At 48.0% G+C, this 20,634-nt stretch overlaps 1 protein-coding gene and 1 long non-coding RNA gene across 2 annotated transcripts in view; one reads left to right on the top strand and one right to left on the bottom strand.

Moving 5' to 3' along the window:
- LOC8036464 (tectonin beta-propeller repeat-containing protein 1) overlaps positions 1-20,634 on the top strand; it is a 74,569-nt gene that overhangs the window by 30,050 nt on the left and 23,885 nt on the right. The window lies entirely within an intron of this gene.
- Positions 3,930-5,391, bottom strand: LOC115325096. Its single transcript, XR_003919418.4, has 2 exons — positions 5,299-5,391; positions 3,930-4,033 (listed from the first exon to the last, which is right to left on the bottom strand). It is a non-coding gene; the product is annotated as an uncharacterized LOC115325096 (long non-coding RNA).

Here is a 20,634-nt window from a genome sequence, read left to right as displayed (position 1 = left end):
AGCAGCGCCGCCACGCGGACGGGATTGGAGGCGTATCTGGGCCGCGAACCGGCCGGAGTTTCCGCTTTTTGGCATTACCACTGAAGCAGGCGATGGAGTAGACGATGCCGGGGACGATGTAGCAGACGATGGTGATCTACTATAGTGATGACGTTTAGAGGCGGAAACGCGCAGGCCTTGTCTTCTAAGTGGTGGTATAGACGCTTTGCAGCAGCTGTGCATGGACGCCGCCATAACTGACCTTCAGTTTTTGTTTCCTCTTATTTAGTTTATTTCACTTCATCATTACCATAGCAGGCCAGGCTATTGCCATATTAGATTCAACTGTGTCCTTTTCTAAAGCATCGGCCTTTGTAGAGGATCGTCAACTACCGATTCAGTTGCTCGGCATCTCGGTAAGACAAGAGAAGGTCAGCAATGGCGGCTGATATTTGGCGCGTGTGTAAAGCGTCCATTTTCAGTGTTTGTGCGTATGACGCGTGATTTGCTCGCTTTCCGAGGCGACGATCATGCCGGCGCGTGCTAGACCGAGGAGATCGCACGCATGGGCTGAGGACCTGGTAAATACTTGCACAAGGGTAACTAATTAAAAAAAATAAATTGGCTAATTGAAAAAGAAAAATAGCGGGTAGATCTCGAGACATCTAGCATTGAGGTTTGCCCTCCATCTTTTCAGTCAAAGCCAATCAGAGCTCTGCGTTGTTTTGATGTCACCGCAACTTCTGCGCAAGCAGCAGCCGACTTGCTCTCCGCGTACAATATGTACCGTCAAATCCCGTAAGGGCGCCCTTCCCCGAGTGATCTCCCATACCGTTTTTCTGGCTAAATATCTGTAACATAAAAATTCCGAAAGATCGCCCACCCCCCGATTTCCGTTGGACGTCAACCGATGTACGACGGGAATCGCGCATCAACGGCGCGATCTGCGGTACCGGTGCGTCCCATGAAGCGAGTTCATAGCGGGTTCCCGCGTTTCTGTCTGCGATCTGCGTACATGATATCGGCTCCCGTAAAGGCGCGTTCACACTCTTGCAACCGAGTACGACCGAGAAAGACTTCTTGGGACCGGATGCACTGAGCGGAGCTGGTCCTAAGAGATCGCAAGAGGCTTAAAACCGGTTTGGTCTCTCTCGGTCGCACTCGGTTGCAAGAGTGTGAACGGGCCTTAACACGCGAGTTGTTCCCGCGTGTATATTGCATCGTGAAATGCGAATATGCCAAGTTCGCGATTTGCGGTAACCGTTCCCGAGTTCGTAGCGGATTTCCGCGTGTTTGTCCGCGATCTGCGTGCGCGATGTGGGTTTCCGTTGACAGGCAAGATTGTAGCGGGTTCCCGCCGCGTCTTTACTGCACCATGAAAGTTGAATCTGCTATGTCTGCGATCTGCGGTATCCGTTGCCGTGAGATGCGAGTTCTCGGCGCGTTTCCGCGAGTCCTTCGCACCGTGAAATGCGAATCTGCTGCGTCAGCCACGTGCGGTATCCTTTCCCGTGACACAGGAGTTGGTAGCGACTTCCCGCGTGTTTATCGCATCGTGAAACGCGAATTTGCAGTGTCCGCGATCTGCGGTATCAGTTCCCGCGTCACGTGGTTTGTGGCGGGTGCCCCGGTGCTTATTAATTTTTGATAAAGTTTTGTTGCGGCATCCCCAAAGATAGCCCACCCCATGTTTGTTCACAATTTATCTTCGCATTTTGGGTGGGCGTTCTTACGGGATTTTACGGTATAGGTCTATTCTAAACCGGGGGTTTCCAAATTTTGGCTCGGGGGCCGGATTTGGGATCTGTCGCGGTCTCGAGGTCCGGAAAATAAATAAGTAAATAAATTAAAGCTGAATAAATAAGCCTGGAAAGGGGTTTAAACACAAAAATTCAAGATAGATAAAAAAAAAAAAAAGTTCCGAAGTGGTTTGATAAATACATTTCATTTTAAAATTTAATATTCAGTTAATTATGACATTATAAAGTGATTGCGAACCAGAAAAATCACCGGGCATAAATAAAAGTGCAGAGGGATTTTAGTTTAGCTCAGCCACGCAGGGCAGAAGACTGATGAGATTGGTAGGACTGATGGCACTATGACTAAAAATTAAAACAGCGCAAGGACTCGGACAAGAACAAGAAGGTCCGTGTCCTTGCGCTGTTTTAATATTTAATCATGAAATACCAACTAGCCCAAACTTCTACGTTAGGCACTATGACATATATTTCTCGCTAATCCGGACCAAGTGGGAGTTTTCCTCTGTAGCCTGGAATTGTATTAGTCCTACGAGCCAAGAGATGATTGAAAATCTTTAAAAGCGTTTTTTTTCTCTCTCGAATTGTTTACGATCGTTACATTGGTCGTACTGTTTATTACTCTTATGCGAGACTGTTATGTTAGAACGCTGCAAATGCCCTACTTTGAGTTCCAGACGGCGTGAGCGCTATCTTGTTTTCCTGTATAAATGTATTCATAGATTAAAGGGAAGATGGGGCACTTCTACATTTGAGAAAAAACGCTTGAATTGCGTTCGTTTGGCCTTTAGAATAACAGATATAAAAATTACATTTCAATGCGACGCGCCGGAGAGCCACAAGAGCAATTTCAAAATAGGGCTGAAGCCCCGCCCCCCTAGCCTTGGGCAGCCAAAAGATCCGTCGATGACGTCACGGACAGCGACTGTCTTTCGCATTTTTCTCGCGTTTACCAATACTTACGCAGCAAATGGTTTGGGTATTCGGGTTCACGGGGTAAAAATACACTAGAATTCACTTCTAACTCATTTTTTCCAAGAAGCTCCGTAGCTTCCCTTTAATTGATTGCCCAGATCTCACATCTGCTATTAATATTCACGTTCCGAGTCGAGTTTTGCGGGTTTCTCCGACTTTCCATGTGAATCACATCATCCAGACCAGTCCCATTACCCGTATTCAACACTTCTACAATACCCTAAGGGGAGCAGATTTTATGTTTTTAACCCAAATTTCGTAGCTTTTAAGATTCTTATAACTAACCTGTGAACATTTCGTTGTGCGTCATTATCAAGACATCAAGCTGTTCATGAGCACAGAAAATAAACAAATGAATAGTTCCGACACACGACATGTACACATGAAAACTCAAAGCAATTTTCACATATTTGCAGTGGCATAAAGCAGGCGGCTAAGAATGAAGATGGTGGTGATGAGAACGTGCAACGGTATATATACTATCGTAGCCTCCTTTATTTTAGAAAGCCTGCCAACTCCACGACGGAGCCATTGAGCTCGTGGCCGCCGGAAAAAGGCGCCGAGCAGCGCCGAAAGGATACCCCTAATATGGTAGCGCAGAGCCACTTCTGGGTAACCTAGAGTAACTGTATGGGCTCTGCTTGCAAGGTAACCCTTCAGACAGCGCCTGGCCTCTCCGCGAAACAACAAACCGCAACAGAGAAAAGAGGCTACCGGCGCGCGGAAAACGGGAAAGGGGCTAAAGAAAAAAAAAAAAAAAAAAGAGGAGCGCGTTTGTGTTTCCGGATTTGACCGCTGGGGCATTGTTTGGCGCTGGTAGAGGAGCCCCTGCGCACGCCCTCTTCTCTGATCTCCTTTCCCCTTTACAGCGGCCACTTTCTTTCGCGATTTGACAGGCTTCCTAAAATAAAGGAGACTCTGATACAATCTCATATGACACTACTATCTGCTAGGAATTAGAACAGGTGCCATGAGTTTGCTGAGCTTCGCGGCGCCGTTACTTTGCGCGCGCTTATTTTTGCGTCGGTAGCAGGTGGAAACGAGCAGCGGGCCGGGCGGCCGTCTTTGGGAGGACCAAGGGAAACCGAGGGCCGATCCTGACCTGGCCCGCGGGTTGGGGTTTGGAGACCCCTGTTCTAAAACTCTAAACGAATCCTGTGTGATTTGGAAGGAAACATTTGCGCGTCACCGATGTTGCGGCACTTCACTAGGACGACATCGGGTGGAGCGAATCGTCGTTTATTCAACGCGCCGTTTCTTCAGGAGCACCTTCCGTTGCGGCATGTGCCGGTCTGCATCCACTTGTTGCGTTCATCCGTTTTCTGGAAAAAGAAATGGGAGTCACGCGGGCGGTGTCAAGATCAAATTTACGCGTAATAGATTGATTCGCAATCAGTGAGGCAGATGGTGCTCATACCTCGAAGCACCTTGGCGAAAATGACCCGACGTTACCACTCCAAAATAGGCGCGCGCGTGCACATTAAGGCATACAAAAAAAAAAGAAAAGAAAAATGAAGTTTGCATCTTAAGGTTGTGATTTAGCTTGTCCGATACACTGGCTAACTGAAAAATACTCAGTCGCAGGTGACTCCCACCGCCATTACGAAGGTTTGAAGTACGCCATGCATGCATGCTTTGTTCCCGTCAATATCTTGCATAAAGCGCAATATCTGGAAGTTCGAGGACCGTATTTCCGAGTCTAGAACATTGGCACAGGTAAGGGGTCTTTTTTTTTTTTTTCAATAAGCTTCCGCGCATGCGCACAACCTCTCCCCTGGCCTTGCTTCCGGCTGTCTCCATTTCCGCTGGGCACCGTCCCGCGTGACCAACACTCTGAGCGCCTATCTTTCCGCGTATTTCGTCTACTCCTGTTTTCTGGATATCGGTAGCATGCGGCATAAAAAGCAATGAAAATTAACCGATGCAGCGGCACATTGTCAATGTGTTTTGACGTGCGGAGTCCCGTTGGGCTGCTCTCCATTTGTAGTTCGCGTACGAACCGCCACACGGCGCTCGGTACTCGAAAAGGGTCCATCGCGTATACTCTCTAAAACAACATACGCAAATTTTTTTTGAAGCAGGTACGTTTTTCCCGCGGTGCACGTTAACAAACCTTTCTACACCTTTTTTTTACACCCTTCCGTGAAAAAGAGTTTTACTATAGGTTGTTCCGATACCCCCGATAACGATACGACGCACGCGCAAAGGCGGCGGCGGAGTATCGGTTTTCGTCATCCGAGTCATCGGAGGTATCTATAGTAACAACTCTCTAATAATTGTAAACTGTCCATTACTCGAGGCAAAGGGTTTTGAAACGGTGTAGCCATGGGTGTTGTACATCTCTGAAGCACCATTTTCACAATCTTTTTTTACGTACGTATGCATGCTTGGAACATTTCTGCAGGCAGTTTTTCGCGTGACCGTCGTACAAAGAAGGCCTCAGACTGTCTTTGGTAGGGTGTATCTAGCGGTGGGTGACCGTGGCCTATATTGGTGTAAATATGTCTAATGTGTCACGCTACACATGGTGTTCTATATAGACGCGATTTTGTGGGGTCGGAGTCGGGTGCGAGGGGTCGTATAGTACCCAGTATCGGCATTGGTGTCCGTCCCTGTTGCGACGCTGTCGGTCGTCGCCTTCGCCGAGCCGGCACCATTCCACGCACGTGTTCCCTTTGTCCTGTGCCGAAGAAAAGAAAATAGAAACATTGGCAGCGATGCTTTATCTTTCAAGTCCTAGAATGCGTGTTATGGGACTTCTTAGCACAAACGGCATTGTCAAAAGCCCGCCGTCGGCAGTTCCTGTCCTATAGCATATTTGGAGGCTGGGCTCTCTTGAAGTGTATTACTCACACTCTGCTTGGGCTAAGAGATTGGCATAAAAAAATGAGGCGATAAGAAATGAATTTTCAAACGTGATGAACTATAACTTTGAGACTATAGGGAGAAAGTTTACGATGAAGGAGAGGAAGAACAGGAGTCTCAAACTCAGCTGAAATTGATCGCCAAAAAGTCATGTTTGTAGAGGCTTCAAACGCCTTCGCAAAAAAAAAAAAGAACACAAAGAAGGAAACAAGCTTTCCGCAAACGTATGTGTGCAAAACACTAACATGAACGAATATCTACAACATATCTAGAAAGTGTTTGTGTGTCTGTGGGGGGGGGGGGGTCAAACTTTTGTTGAAACTTGTCAGTGACTTCCACCGTTAGACAAAACAACAACTTGGAGACAAAAACAAACAAACAAAAAAAAAAACCTTACAAACAACAGAACAGCCTAAAAGGGTCAAATATCCACAAACGTTTTCAACTCTATTTGTAAACCGAGGAAGGGTTTGTTTACCGCATTTCTGTGGTGAACAATTGTGACGGATTTTTTTTAACAACCGTTTATTATCTCCTCTTTCGGACAATACCGCGTCGTGGACTGTCATCAAGGTTCACATTTCTGACACTCAATTAAATGCTTTGACACATCCGAGTACTGATCTTTGTTCTTAACACTGCGTTTACGTTCTGTTATATGATCATTTAGGCAACGTTTTTTTTGTTCTGTGTGACACAGACCACAATCAAACGGAATTTTGTGCACCACTCCAGATACAAAATCGGCCCCCTTTTGCCTGTGCTTCTTATTACAACTAGTATTTTCTGGGAATCTTTGTCCAATGGCCCCAAATTCTGTGTACATGTGAAACATTCTAGACTCGATATAGTCTCGGCTATAAATGGGTCTTCAGCTTCTCTATCAAGTCCTAATCAAAAGACCGCACTTATATCTTCCTCATTGCACGATGTCTTCGTTAGTGGATTCGTCTTTTAAATTGGACTACAGAAACTTTCGAAAAATAGCTTCGGTAAAGAAAGAGCTGAAAGTAAAAGACGCAGTTATCCTAGAAACATAAGTCGGGTAGGTTTGGGGTTCTGCCAATGAATGAGTTTCGAAAAAAGTCTGACCTAGCGGTTTCGAGCTTGTTCAAACCTTTCGACGGGAGTTTAAAACAGACAAAAAAGGAAGGTATTACAATTCTAAAAGACTGTAGGTTTCCCTCGTTGGTTTTTAAGTTGCAGGATAGGTCAAGTAACACGTTCTGAAAGACCATAAACTAGACTTGCCTCTCAGGGGCGTGGTCAATGAAAGCGATGCTTGGCAAAAACTTATTTCGTCTTTCCTTCGAAACTCACTGTAAGTCTTGGAAGTCAGGAGTCTTTTATCCCTTCGGTGTTTTGAGAACTTTATTACAGAACTACAGCCCTTACGCGGGATTGTTCGGAATTTGATGAGAAGTGGTATCAGCAAATCTTGTTTCCATTTGATAGGGAGTGTCCCAGCAACGTCTTGACCGCTTTTATATGGATGGATACCCGGAGAATATGTATTCAAGCAGTTGGCTAACCTAGTTTCCCTCAAAAAGAAACGGCACGACGGGGAAAAAACGGCCAAGCGAGTGGTTCTTCCTTTTTTTATTTTCATAGAATTTCTCGTAACCTTAGATCTATCGGCATCAAGTATGGAGTCAGGACAGTATGTAGGAATAATGTTAAACTAAGGCGTTTAACGCCGTTTCATTCAGAGAAGATTAGTTGTATATTAAGCAGCACAAAATTCCCTTTGACTGTTGTCTGTGTTACATCGGACAAACAAAACGTTGCCTAAATTATCATATATAACAGAACATAAACGTACAGTGTTAAGAACAAAGACCAGTACTCGAGGTGTCGAAACATTTAATTAAATGTCGAAATTGTGTACCTTTATGGCCATTTACGACGATGGTATTGTCCGAAAGGGGAGATCATAAATGGTTGTTAAAAGAATCCACCACAATTGTTCAGCACGGAAGCGCGGTAAACAAACCCTCCTTCGGTTTAGACACAGTCGAAAAGTTTTCTGGATATTTGACCCTTTTAGACTGTTCTGTTTCTTCCCGAGTTTTTTTTTTTACGTTTTTGTTTTGTTTAACGGTGAAGGTCACTGACAAGTTTTAACAAAAGTTTGACCCCCCCCCCCCCATACACACACACTTTAGACCTGTTGTAGTTATTCGTTCATGTTAGTGTTTTGCACACATAAGGTTGCGGAAAGTTTGTTTCTTTATTTGTGTTTGTTTCTTTTTTCTGTCTGTGAGTATCTGAAGCCTATACAAACAGGATTTTTAATGTGAAAGCATATTACGTCTCATGGAGTGAACCCGGCGAAAAACGGCACTCAAATTCCCGCTGGCTGAGCGAAAGGGCAGCTAATTTTTAATTTGCTGAGCGAAACGGCACCTAAATTCCCATTGGCTGAGCGAAACGGCACCTAAATTCCCATTGGCTGAGCGAAACGGCACCTAAATACCCATTGGCTGAGCGAAACGGCACCTAAATACCCATTGGCTGAGCGAAACGGCACCTAAATTCCCATTGGCTGAGCGAAACGGCACCTAAATACCCATTGGCTGAGCGAAACGGCACCTAAATTCCCATTGGCTGAGCGAAACGGCACCTAAATTCCCATTGGCTGAGCGAAACGGCACCTAAATTCCCATTGGCTGAGCGAAACGGCACCTAAATTCCCATTGGCTGAGCGAAACGGCACCTAAATTCCCATTGGCTGAGCGAAACGGCACCTAAATTCCCATTGGCTGAGCGAAACGGCACCTAAATTCCCATTGGCTGAGCGAAACGGCACCTAAATACCCATTGGCTGAGCGAAACGGCACCTAAATACCCATTGGCTGAGCGAAACGGCACCTAAATTCCCATTGGCTGAGCGAAACGGCACCTAAATTCCCATTGGCTGAGCGAAACGGCACCTAAATTCCCATTGGCTGAGCGAAACGGCACCTAAATACCCATTGGCTGAGCGAAACGGCACCTAAATTCCCATTGGCTGAGCGAAACGGCACCTAAATACCCATTGGCTGAGCGAAACGGCACCTAAATTCCCATTGGCTGAGCGAAACGGCACCTAAATACCCATTGGCTGAGCGAAACGGCACCTAAATACCCATTGGCTGAGCGAAACGGCACCTAAATTCCCATTGGCTGAGCGAAACGGCACCTAAATACCCATTGGCTGAGCGAAACGGCACCTAAATTCCCATTGGCTGAGCGAAACGGCACCTAAATACCCATTGGCTGAGCGAAACGGCACCTAAATACCCATTGGCTGAGCGAAACGGCACCTAAATTCCCATTGGCTGAGCGAAACGGCACCTAAATTCCCATTGGCTGAGCGAAACGGCACCTAAATTCCCATTGGCTGAGCGAAACGGCACCTAAATACCCATTGGCTGAGCGAAACGGCACCTAAATTCCCATTGGCTGAGCGAAACGGCACCTAAATTCCCATTGGCTGAGCGAAACGGCACCTAAATTCCCATTGGCTGAGCGAAACGGCACCTAAATACCCATTGGCTGAGCGAAACGGCACCTAAATTCCCATTGGCTGAGCGAAACGGCACCTAAATACCCATTGGCTGAGCGAAACGGCACCTAAATTCCCATTGGCTGAGCGAAACGGCACCTAAATTCCCATTGGCTGAGCGAAACGGCACCTAAATACCCATTGGCTGAGCGAAACGGCACCTAAATACCCATTGGCTGAGCGAAACGGCACCTAAATTCCCATTGGCTGAGCGAAACGGCACCTAAATACCCATTGGCTGAGCGAAACGGCACCTAAATACCCATTGGCTGAGCGAAACGGCACCTAAATACCCATTGGCTGAGCGAAACGGCACCTAAATACCCATTGGCTGAGCGAAACGGCACCTAAATACCCATTGGCTGAGCGAAACGGCACCTAAATTCCCATTGGCTGAGCGAAACGGCACCTAAATACCCATTGGCTGAGCGAAACGGCACCTAAATACCCATTGGCTGAGCGAAACGGCACCTAAATACCCATTGGCTGAGCGAAACGGCACCTAAATACCCATTGGCTGAGCGAAACGGCACCTAAATTCCCATTGGCTGAGCGAAACGGCACCTAAATTCCCATTGGCTGAGCGAAACGGCACCTAAATACCCATTGGCTGAGCGAAACGGCACCTAAATACCCATTGGCTGAGCGAAACGGCACCTAAATTCCCATTGGCTGAGCGAAACGGCACCTAAATACCCATTGGCTGAGCGAAACGGCACCTAAATACCCATTGGCTGAGCGAAACGGCACCTAAATTCCCATTGGCTGAGCGAAACGGCACCTAAATACCCATTGGCTGAGCGAAACGGCACCTAAATACCCATTGGCTGAGCGAAACGGCACCTAAATTCCCATTGGCTGAGCGAAACGGCACCTAAATACCCATTGGCTGAGCGAAACGGCACCTAAATACCCATTGGCTGAGCGAAACGGCACCTAAATACCCATTGGCTGAGCGAAACGGCACCTAAATACCCATTGGCTGAGCGAAACGGCACCTAAATACCCATTGGCTGAGCGAAACGGCACCTAAATTCCCATTGGCTGAGCGAAACGGCACCTAAATACCCATTGGCTGAGCGAAACGGCACCTAAATACCCATTGGCTGAGCGAAACGGCACCTAAATACCCATTGGCTGAGCGAAACGGCACCTAAATACCCATTGGCTGAGCGAAACGGCACCTAAATACCCATTGGCTGAGCGAAACGGCACCTAAATTCCCATTGGCTGAGCGAAACGGCACCTAAATACCCATTGGCTGAGCGAAACGGCACCTAAATACCCATTGGCTGAGCGAAACGGCACCTAAATACCCATTGGCTGAGCGAAACGGCACCTAAATACCCATTGGCTGAGCGAAACGGCACCTAAATACCCATTGGCTGAGCGAAACGGCACCTAAATTCCCATTGGCTGAGCGAAACGGCACCTAAATACCCATTGGCTGAGCGAAACGGCACCTAAATACCCATTGGCTGAGCGAAACGGCACCTAAATACCCATTGGCTGAGCGAAACGGCACCTAAATTCCCATTGGCTGAGCGAAACGGCACCTAAATACCCATTGGCTGAGCGAAACGGCACCTAAATACCCATTGGCTGAGCGAAACGGCACCTAAATACCCATTGGCTGAGCGAAACGGCACCTAAATACCCATTGGCTGAGCGAAACGGCACCTAAATTCCCATTGGCTGAGCGAAACGGCACCTAAATACCCATTGGCTGAGCGAAACGGCACCTAAATTCCCATTGGCTGAGCGAAACGGCACCTAAATTCCCATTGGCTGAGCGAAACGGCACCTAAATACCCATTGGCTGAGCGAAACGGCACCTAAATACCCATTGGCTGAGCGAAACGGCACCTAAATACCCATTGGCTGAGCGAAACGGCACCTAAATTCCCATTGGCTGAGCGAAACGGCACCTAAATTCCCATTGGCTGAGCGAAACGGCACCTAAATTCCCATTGGCTGAGCGAAACGGCACCTAAATTCCCATTGGCTGAGCGAAACGGCACCTAAATACCCATTGGCTGAGCGAAACGGCACCTAAATACCCATTGGCTGAGCGAAACGGCACCTAAATTCCCATTGGCTGAGCGAAACGGCACCTAAATTCCCATTGGCTGAGCGAAACGGCACCTAAATTCCCATTGGCTGAGCGAAACGGCACCTAAATTCCCATTGGCTGAGCGAAACGGCACCTAAATTCCCATTGGCTGAGCGAAACGGCACCTAAATACCCATTGGCTGAGCGAAACGGCACCTAAATACCCATTGGCTGAGCGAAACGGCACCTAAATTCCCATTGGCTGAGCGAAACGGCACCTAAATTCCCATTGGCTGAGCGAAACGGCACCTAAATACCCATTGGCTGAGCGAAACGGCACCTAAATACCCGTTCCCAATAAAACACAAAGAAAAGCACAGCAACGCAATGCTTCGTCACGGAAGCCGTTGTGAAGCCGGCGGGGTTCCCCGCGCCTGCGCAGTGGGGGAGCGTGAGTGTCACCGCCGGAGCGCCGTGTGCGAAACGAAGACGTGGCGCGCTGCTTGTAGGAATGCGCTGCGTGTACGAATGCTTTCGCATTCTTACACGATGGTTCACGATGGCGATGGTCGCCGTGTAGGAATGCGAAAGCATTCCTGGACGGCGGGGAATGTGTATGAATGCTTTCGCATTCCTACGGATTCATGCTTACGTGTATGAATGCTTTCGCATTCCTACACGTAAGCAGTTTTAAGTGTCTTTTTGTCAATAAATTTCATCTGTGTTTGAGATTCCTTTCCTTCATCGTCGTCTTTCTCCCTAGTATCAGGGTTATAGTTTATATTGTTTAATTATCACCAGCTCGTTTGCGCCCGAACATTCTGTTCATGAATTTTTAAAGCTTGCTGAATTTCTAGGAAGTGTATGAAAACCTTTCATCTTCCATAATTTATTTCTCCATAAAAAGAAACAACACAAGTATACAGTTTATATAGTTTTGAATGCAATGCCCCGTGTCCTAGCGGCATTAATTTGAACGTAAAACTCCAAAACGTTTACAAAAAAAACAAAAAAAAAAACAGTAGGATGTTATGGGCAAGATGGTTTTGAATGTTTGGGATTTTTTTTTTTTTTTTTTTGCAAAAATCTTGGATTTATATAATAAACAGTATTTATAGATTTGACGAGATTATTCATTACCTTAAAGGGGCACCGACACCCCTAAGGTCGTATTTGTTTTTGTTGTCAAAAACGACGTAAATTTCCTAAACACGCAAGAAAAAAAAAAAAACGCGAAAAAAAAAAAAAAAAAAAAACGCGCGTGCGCGTTTTTTATTTCTGGCGTTTTTCTCTCCCGCTCCTCACCTCCTCGCTTCTTTTTACTTGTGACGAAATCGATTATGAAATTTAGAAGCCGTGTAAGCGACATTTGTGTAATATTTACTAACGGCATTCGTAAAACATGTCTTTTTTTTTTTTCTTTAACTGAATTGTGAACGCATTACGGTCCTTCTTTTTGAAATACCGAAAATCAGAGTCGGGAGTGATGTCGCCCCTGGCTTTTTATCCTCCTTCGGAAAACATGGCGGCGCTCAACGCATTTAGCACTGAGGAAGATCGCTGAGTCGGGGTGAATCGGACGAAGTTGTCTTTTTCAGGTGGCCGACGACCTCCCAGGCTTCGAAAAGGAAACCGCCAAACGATCAAAACAACTGAGTATGGTGTTTGTGTACCGTATAGTTCCGGTTGTGACTTCGCCGGGGCAGTCTTTCATGCAGAACCGGCGCGACGTGGCCCCTCACGTCGCTCACAAAAGTCCACTGCGCGTTCTCTTCGACCTCATACCGTTTCAAAGAATTTGAGATCGCTGAAAGAGCCCTAAAAGAACTTTAAGCTCGAAAGTGAAGCGTCGTCTGCTCACGGCGATAGGCGGCACGCACGGAGTGGTTGATCGCGGGACGTGGGTGAACACGACACTTAGGCGTGAGAGAAACCCGAGTTGCAGGACGACTCAATCTTTGACGTCACTGCACTGGTGCGGATCGCGCGGGAACTTCAAATTTGGCTTTTGGAAACTGTTTTTTTTTTTTTACTTCACAAATACTGAGTTCCCAAGTTTTGAAATTTGAGGGTAATGCCCATTCACCGTATTCAGTCGTTTTGGATAATAAAATAAGAAAAAAAGATTTTGACCTGTCAGCGTTAAAGGGATACTACAACGAAATTTCGGCGCTCATTTTTTGGTCTGTATGTGTTCAAACGAGCAGTATCACATGGAACATACCAATATCTTGTTAAAAAAGTCTCGAAAAGGAATTTTAAAACGAATTAAACGATTAGCAAAGAGCACCTGGTGGATGTCGCTAACGCCTCGTTTGTAATGCTCGTCTAGGAACCTTGACAGCCAGTGACGGAGGTTGTCTCGTCTCCGGCCACGACGAGAGGAGGGGGGAAGGAGGAACTCCCCTCTTCCCGAGAATCCCTTTTGTGTGTCGCAGAAGTCGCTATTGTCCCCCTAGAAGATTATAGAAGATTAACCCGTCACTCAAAATTCGTACAAAAGCAGCCGCTTCGGTGGCTGGAACGACTAGGCCATCCTCTCGACGTCAGCCTCGCCGTAGCTTTGCTCGTCTTGAGACGACCTACGTCAGGATTGCGTTGGATGTCACGTGCTCTAAGATGGGCCTTCTCCGAGCGCTTGCCAGAGTGGGCCGTTTATAACGAAAAATACAGCCACCAGGATCAAAATACAAACGTGCGATTGTCATTTACGGATATTGTGGATCATATTCAACCTATTTTTGAACACGACGGGAATATTTCAAATTTCGTTGAAGTATCCCTTTAAAGAAAAAATTATGGTTTGTCGCCAATAATCTGCGATTGAGCGCGATTTAAACATGACTTCGACGACAATGCCCAAAACCTTGCCGTCCTTCCCCGCATCTTCGGGATTTCGTTTCTTTAAAAGTATACATGCCTCAGCTTCTAAAAGAAGTTGAGGCATGTTTAGTTACAAAGAAAAGAGAGAACAAGTGTTGATTTTTGTAAGCATACGCCACAACATTGACTCGCCGGTGGCTGGAGAAGCTTCCAGAACCCCGAAGCGGCGAGGAGTGTAGTGGGTGTGGAAGAGAGAGAGAACATTAACTGGCCGCGCGATCACTCTTTCCTCGCGATTACGTGGGTTTTTGCGTACGAACAACGCCGGATTGCGCCCGAAAGGGACACTGTACCGTAGGATACCGAGCATCCGCCCATTCCACAATATGCACCCACCCCTCAATTTTGTAACGTTCGGAAAATATACACAGAAAGGACATGCCTTTACATTTTGTTAAGTTTTACACGATTATCTCTAAATTTTGGGTAGGGACTGGCTTACGATTTTACGGTAATAGCTACCGCTGTAAAGATACTCGTGCCATCGAATCCGGGCGCTGAGGGTAAAGGCCCGTTCACACATTTTTTTTGCAACCGAGAAAAACGGAGAGAGACAAGACCTGTTTTTTTTTTTTTTTTTTTAAGGCCCGTTCACACATATGCCACCGAGTAAGACCGAGAGAGACCAGACCGGTTTTTAAGCCTCTTGCGACGTCTTAGGACCGGATGCGCTGCAGCGGAGCTGGGCCTATAAGATATCGTAAAAGGCTTAAAAACCGGTCTGGTCTCTCTCGGTCTTACTCAGTCGCAAGACTGTGAACGGGCCTTTAGGACCGAATGCGCTGCTGCGGAGCTGGCCCTAAGACGTCGCAAGATGCTTAAAAACCGGTCTTGTCTCTCTGCGTCCAACTCGGTTGCATGTGTCTGAACGGCGCTTAAAACGTCATTAACTCACGAAGATGCAGTCCAGCTTGAGTCCGACTTGTCCATCGTGCCCTTGTCCAGTCCGTCGGACGCGTTCGTGGGAGCCCAACCACGCCTTGTCCTGCTTGTCGCCCTCGTCATTATCATCATCGCCAGCGCTGTTGTCATCATCATCATCATCGTCGTCCTCGTCGTCGCCATCGGAGTCGATGTCCTCCTCCCCTTCGTCGTCGTCGTGCATGGTGTCGGCCGGGGCGGCTCGCCCTTCGCCTCCTCGCTGTCGCTGCAGGCGGCGCCACCGTGGCTGTTGGACGACAGCGCCTCCTGGCGGGAGGGGGTCCGAGGTCTCGGGGCGCCGTTGCGATGGGGGCTTGCATTCGGCAAGTACCACTGCGGCGGAATATATTACTCGTAAATGTCGTTTCAGGGAAAAAAAACAAAAAACACGGTGGGATAGGTTTAATAGGGAGTAGATAGTTGAGACAACTCTGGTAACGGTCCCCAATAGTTCGCCGACATTTTTGCGCATGCGTCGTATCGTTCTCGTGTATCGTTATCGGAGGTATCAGAACGATGTACCGAAATTTGGAGTGGATAGTTCCGATACCGCACGTAACGATATCCGATGACGACACAATGCATGCACAAAGGTGACGGCTGCGTATCGGGTATGGTTATCGGAGGTGTCCGAACGATCTACTAAAACTGCTATCAAGTATGGTTATCGGAGCTATCAGAACGGTCTATCGGGTTTCATTGATTGATGCCCTTGTATCTTTTCATCTAGGTAACTTCGCGTTATCCTACTTTCGCATCCTATCTCAGATTCTGAGAGTTCCAGCTTTCTTCAATGCGTAGTTTAGTTTATTTATCCGGGCCGAAAAACCGGGTTATATTTGATCGATCGTACCCGGTACTAAAACTCTCTATTATGAACATACAATGCACCCTTTATCCTTGTGTTGCGCCGCCTTGCTCAAGGATGCACTTCAACCTCACGAACTCTCGTGCAGCAGATGCAGCTGCCGAAGCTATGAGCTTGGGCTTGTTGGTTTACTGTCAAGAAGGTAGGAGAAGCTCCTCCTACAAGCGTAATGCGCCCGTTTCAAATCCCTCCGCAGTCGAAAGAAGAGTTCACTGAAAACGCTCCTTGTTCCGCTTCAATGGATTCCAACTTTTCTCCGATCCCACTTTATAAGAGAGCGACCTTTGTATTCATCGGAGGGGGAACCGAGCCCCTGAAAGCAGCCTTTGTATCCATCGGAGGGGGAAGCTGATCCCCGAAAGTCGTATTTGTTTCCATCGGGGGGGGGAAACTCTACCTCCCTCTCGTGGTTTCCACAGTGCTAAGTCAAAGTCGAAAGACAAAGCAAATATGTACAAAAGGCAAGACCCTCCTCGCGCGTCGTCCGCGACGTCACGGAAACGATGGGACGCTATTGGATGCGGGGGACGCGAAGGGATATGCGATTCCCTTTGAAGGCATTTGCCGTTAGCTTCTTAACCTGTAACTTACTTTATAGCCTTCGCTGCGATGCATATTCACACACTTGCGTTGAGTTCGACCGAGTGCGAGGGTTCCTATGGCAACAGCTGCGTAGGCTCCAACAAATTGGGGTAAAAACCGGTTTCGTTGGAACCGACGCAGCTTGTTGCCATAGCAGCGCAAGTGTGTCAATCGCCCTTTTGGGTTAAACAGAGTATCACCCTAAGCTAAGTTTGATGGGCACCAGTGGTTTATTCTACCTAAACTACAAGCGCTGCTTGAAGCTCTTCGTTACGTTTGCAAATAGTGCTGATTGCTCATTCACCAGCACAAAGACTCCGACTGGAGTGGTTGCATTGACGCTATACTCTCTTGCCGACTGTACTGCGGTTTGAGGAACTGCGTGGACTTCTGAAGGAACCTCCTGGAAGATAGTGGCTACGTACGTTTCGCTGAAAGGCCTAGCTTCTTAGCCCCGAAGAATCTAAAGAAAATGGCCCTGAAGTAACTATGTTTTTTGGGCGAAACGTCGTCTGCCATAGCGAGGCTCATTTTGCGCACTGAAGGAGCTTAAAACTTAGGCAAGGGGTAGCTACATCTGTTAGGGAAACGTCGTCTGCGTTGCGAGGCTGAGCATTAGCTCTGAAGAAGCTTAAGACTTAGTTCAGGAGTAGATAAGTCTGTTAGTGGAATTCAGCACCGAAGAAGCTGAAGAAAACGGCCGAGTGGCTCTTGGCGAGACGTCGTCTGCCATTGTTAGGTTGAGCTTCAACCCCGAAGGAGGACTTTGCCCTGGAACCGGTACTCCCGGTCCAGTGGTAGAAACCCTCGAACCGCGAGTCCGGTTCGAGGGTTTCTCCCTCCAGAGGTGACTTAGCGAACCATCGTCTGTCGCTTTGAAGCTTCCAGGTAGTTTCCTTTGAAGTTGTTTCTAACTGCTCGGACGAGCTTCATGCTTCATCTCAACTGCACAAATATTGGCTTAGGTTGACTGATCTCCACTGTGAGAAACGGCGGACGGGTGGTCTGCTCACCGGCAATGCAGAGCAGAAGAAAAACTTTGAGAAACATGTCGTCTGCTGGGGTGGACCGACGTTGTCTCCGAGGCAGGTCGTCCGTGGCCTGGTGCCGCCTTTCGAATGGTTGCCGGTGCTTATACCTCACGTGCAACATCCACTTCTTCGACGGACAATGCATTTGGTCACCGCGCGGTCACGCACCGCACGAAACGCGTGGACACTTTGTCTTGTTGTTATGCATGGTTCGCTCTATACTCTGTTTCACCTTGTGTTGTACCGCAGGAAAGGCTACAAGCGCGAGCTCCTTGCTTTAGGGCACATGTCGGCGGCACAAGCTCTCGTACACCAAGGGCAGCTGCCAACGCTATGAGCTCGCGCTTCTAGCCTTCGCTGCGGTACAACATAACGTCAAACGGAGTATAGAGCCAGCTAGTGGCACTAGTTGGTCCGACAAAGGTCAATCAGTTCAAGCTCCTACCTAACGTGTCCAAAGAACGGCGATCTCGATGGTGTGGAATGCACGTTGTAGAAGCACTGTGGAACTGAGACTGCAGCCAGTGCCGCACCCACGGGACCTCGAGGTCGCTGCTTTCAAGCATGGTTCCGCAGAACGAGCGCTCGTGCTAGAAATGCATTTTTCAAAGTCGTGGGAGCGCGGGCTATCTCGCGCTTGTAGCTTTAGCTGCGGTCTCAGCTTATGAGCGTTCTCCGTCAAGTCACGTTCGGGACTGAGTATAAGTCCACGAGAGAACCATACTGCCTTGATCTGGAACTGCTTCTTAGGAACTCCTGACGTGACGGCATTCCAACGGAGCTTCGCAGACCGCCACCAGACGCAATTTTAAAAACTGTTCATTCGTTTTAAAATGAGTTTTCTCGACTTCTTTGCCTGCAGCCCAGAAACAGTATATATAGTCTAGGCTAGCGTTTTTGGGCTGCGAGCACAACATGGACCACATCTAAACAAAGATATAAAAGTTCAGACATTTCTTTTCCGTATCCCTTTAAAGGCCCATGAAACGAATTTTGGGTTCGGATAAATCGTTTTAAATTGGGATTTTACTAATAACACATCGTTCAGTGGGCCAAAAAAAAAAAAAAAAGGTAGAAAGTCAAAAGCCTGACCTTCAGCGCGAACATTTGAAAACACAGCGGACTATTACGTACCTCCTCCCCTTCGTAAGCTCTCTGCCTTTTCACTGCGATACATCCGCCGTTCCAAAACCGCGTCATCGGGTCCAAACGCACCTCACACGAAACCGGCCCTTCACCCCAAAGCTGACGTTGTGGTGGAACCTACGCGCTTGCCGGACCAATCAGCCGCCTCCCTTTCATCACCTGACCTCATTCTCTGCCCGTGGGTATGCGCGAAGGAGCGTGATCACGCGGCAAGTCTGGCTGGCCCAACGAGCACGTAGCTTCCACAGCACTGTCAGCTTCGGGGTGAACGGGTTGGGGAAAGCAACTTTTGTCTGAATTTTGAGCGACGGGCTAATCTTCTAGGCGGGTACACAAACGAGAGTCAGAGAAAGAGGGGAACCCCCCCCCCCCCCCCGTACTTTATAAACTGCATTTGTTTCTTTTCTGATCTAAAAAAGTGAACAAAAACCGCTTTTATAAATAATTGAAACGGTTCGCGCCACTTATAGTTTGTATTTCGACGAAAAAGGCACCGCGGGTCGCCCCCGTAGGTGGAGGAGGTTTCCGCATCGTCCGGTTAAAATATGACTCGCAATAAAATGCTTAGATGGGCCAGTTGGTACATCGTGGGAAAATAAGCGCCGAAAAAACACGGACAAAGAGTAGTGATCGGGTCCGCGAGCACGCCGCTTCAACTAGAACTACACCGTCAGGGCATTTGGCTGTACATTGCAAAAGATGCACTTGCGACCCATCATTTGACAGCACTAAAATATTGGCGAGGTACAGAAACAAAGTGTCACGCGAGCTTCACGAGGCATTTGAGATTAGGAGAAGGGGTAAAAAATGCATTAGCGATACATCATTGGCTCTGTCTACGAATGAGTTTGAATATTTGAAACGTGGTCTGGGCGGAGACTAACGTGACGTGTGGTGTCTGATAGTGTGCTCCCATTGGTATATAAGTTTGTGTTTTTTCCTAATAAATTCAGTTGAGAGTGCGCCCTGTGTCGTTGTCAATCTACTCTTTGTCCGTGTTTTTTCGGCGCTTATTTTCCCAAAATATGACTCACTGATATTTAGTTGCTCCCTCCGTGCCCGCTGTCTTGCCCGAACCCCGAGGGACGTGGAAACCGCAAAAAAAAGGGAGACGCTTAGATATGATTGTAGGGCCCCTTTAAGCCTAAAGCGCCGTTCACACATATGCGACCGAGTACGACCGAGAGAGACCAGCCCGGTTTTTAAGCTTCTTGCGACGTCTGGACCGGATGCGATGCAGCGTATCCGGTCCTAAGACGTCCCAAGAGGCTTAAAAGCCGGTCTGGTCTCTCTCGGTCTTTCTAAACAAAGATTAAAGATATATGCGAGCAAGCGACAGATAATGTCTAGAACGTGCAGAAATGGACGTATCTGCATGGCGTCGCAGCTATGACTAATGTTAACGGTACGGAACGCTGAATGTTTACGGTGCGGAATGGCGGTGAGGCACTGAACAGACCGATCTCACTAAGCGTTCGGCGCATGCGCGACGCCGCCATAACTTTAGTTTACAGCAGGCAGACGGCCGTGCATGCGAGGGCTCGTGCCGTTTCGTGCTCCACACGCGCAGAGCTCCAGCGAAGTGGTCGCACGTGCAGGAAGACTAAAGTTCCCTCGATGCATTGCGGCAGCGGTGGCGTGGTCAAACTGGCTGGTGAGATCGGTCTACTGAACGGCCCTTGGAAGCAAATGGCGGCAGATGATTCGTTCGCTGGTTGGCGCTACTTGTAAGAAACAGCGAGCGTACATTTTATCGAAGGGCTTTAGACACGGACAGTCTAGTGCTGGTTGCACACGCTCGTTGCACCCCGCTGTGCCTTGGTTGCGCCCACGGTGGTTGCGCCCGCATATATCGTATATGCTAGAGAGACGCCGAGTGTTCTCGTGTATGTACAGAGTTCAGGCGGGACAGCCCGCCTGCCGTTCTGATCAGTTTTCATCCTGTCGGTGCTCGCACGTGATCATGCTCGCGAGCCCATACCCGCGCGCAGAGACGGGAGGCACTCAATTGGTAGAATGACGTTTTT

Source organism: Ixodes scapularis, unplaced genomic scaffold, assembly GCF_016920785.2.
Source record: "Ixodes scapularis isolate PalLabHiFi unplaced genomic scaffold, ASM1692078v2 PGA_scaffold6__148_contigs__length_123643588, whole genome shotgun sequence".
NCBI lineage: Eukaryota > Metazoa > Arthropoda > Arachnida > Ixodida > Ixodidae > Ixodes > Ixodes scapularis.
The sequence above is the reverse complement of the archived record's forward strand: the minus strand, read 5'-3'. Positions and strand labels throughout refer to the sequence as shown.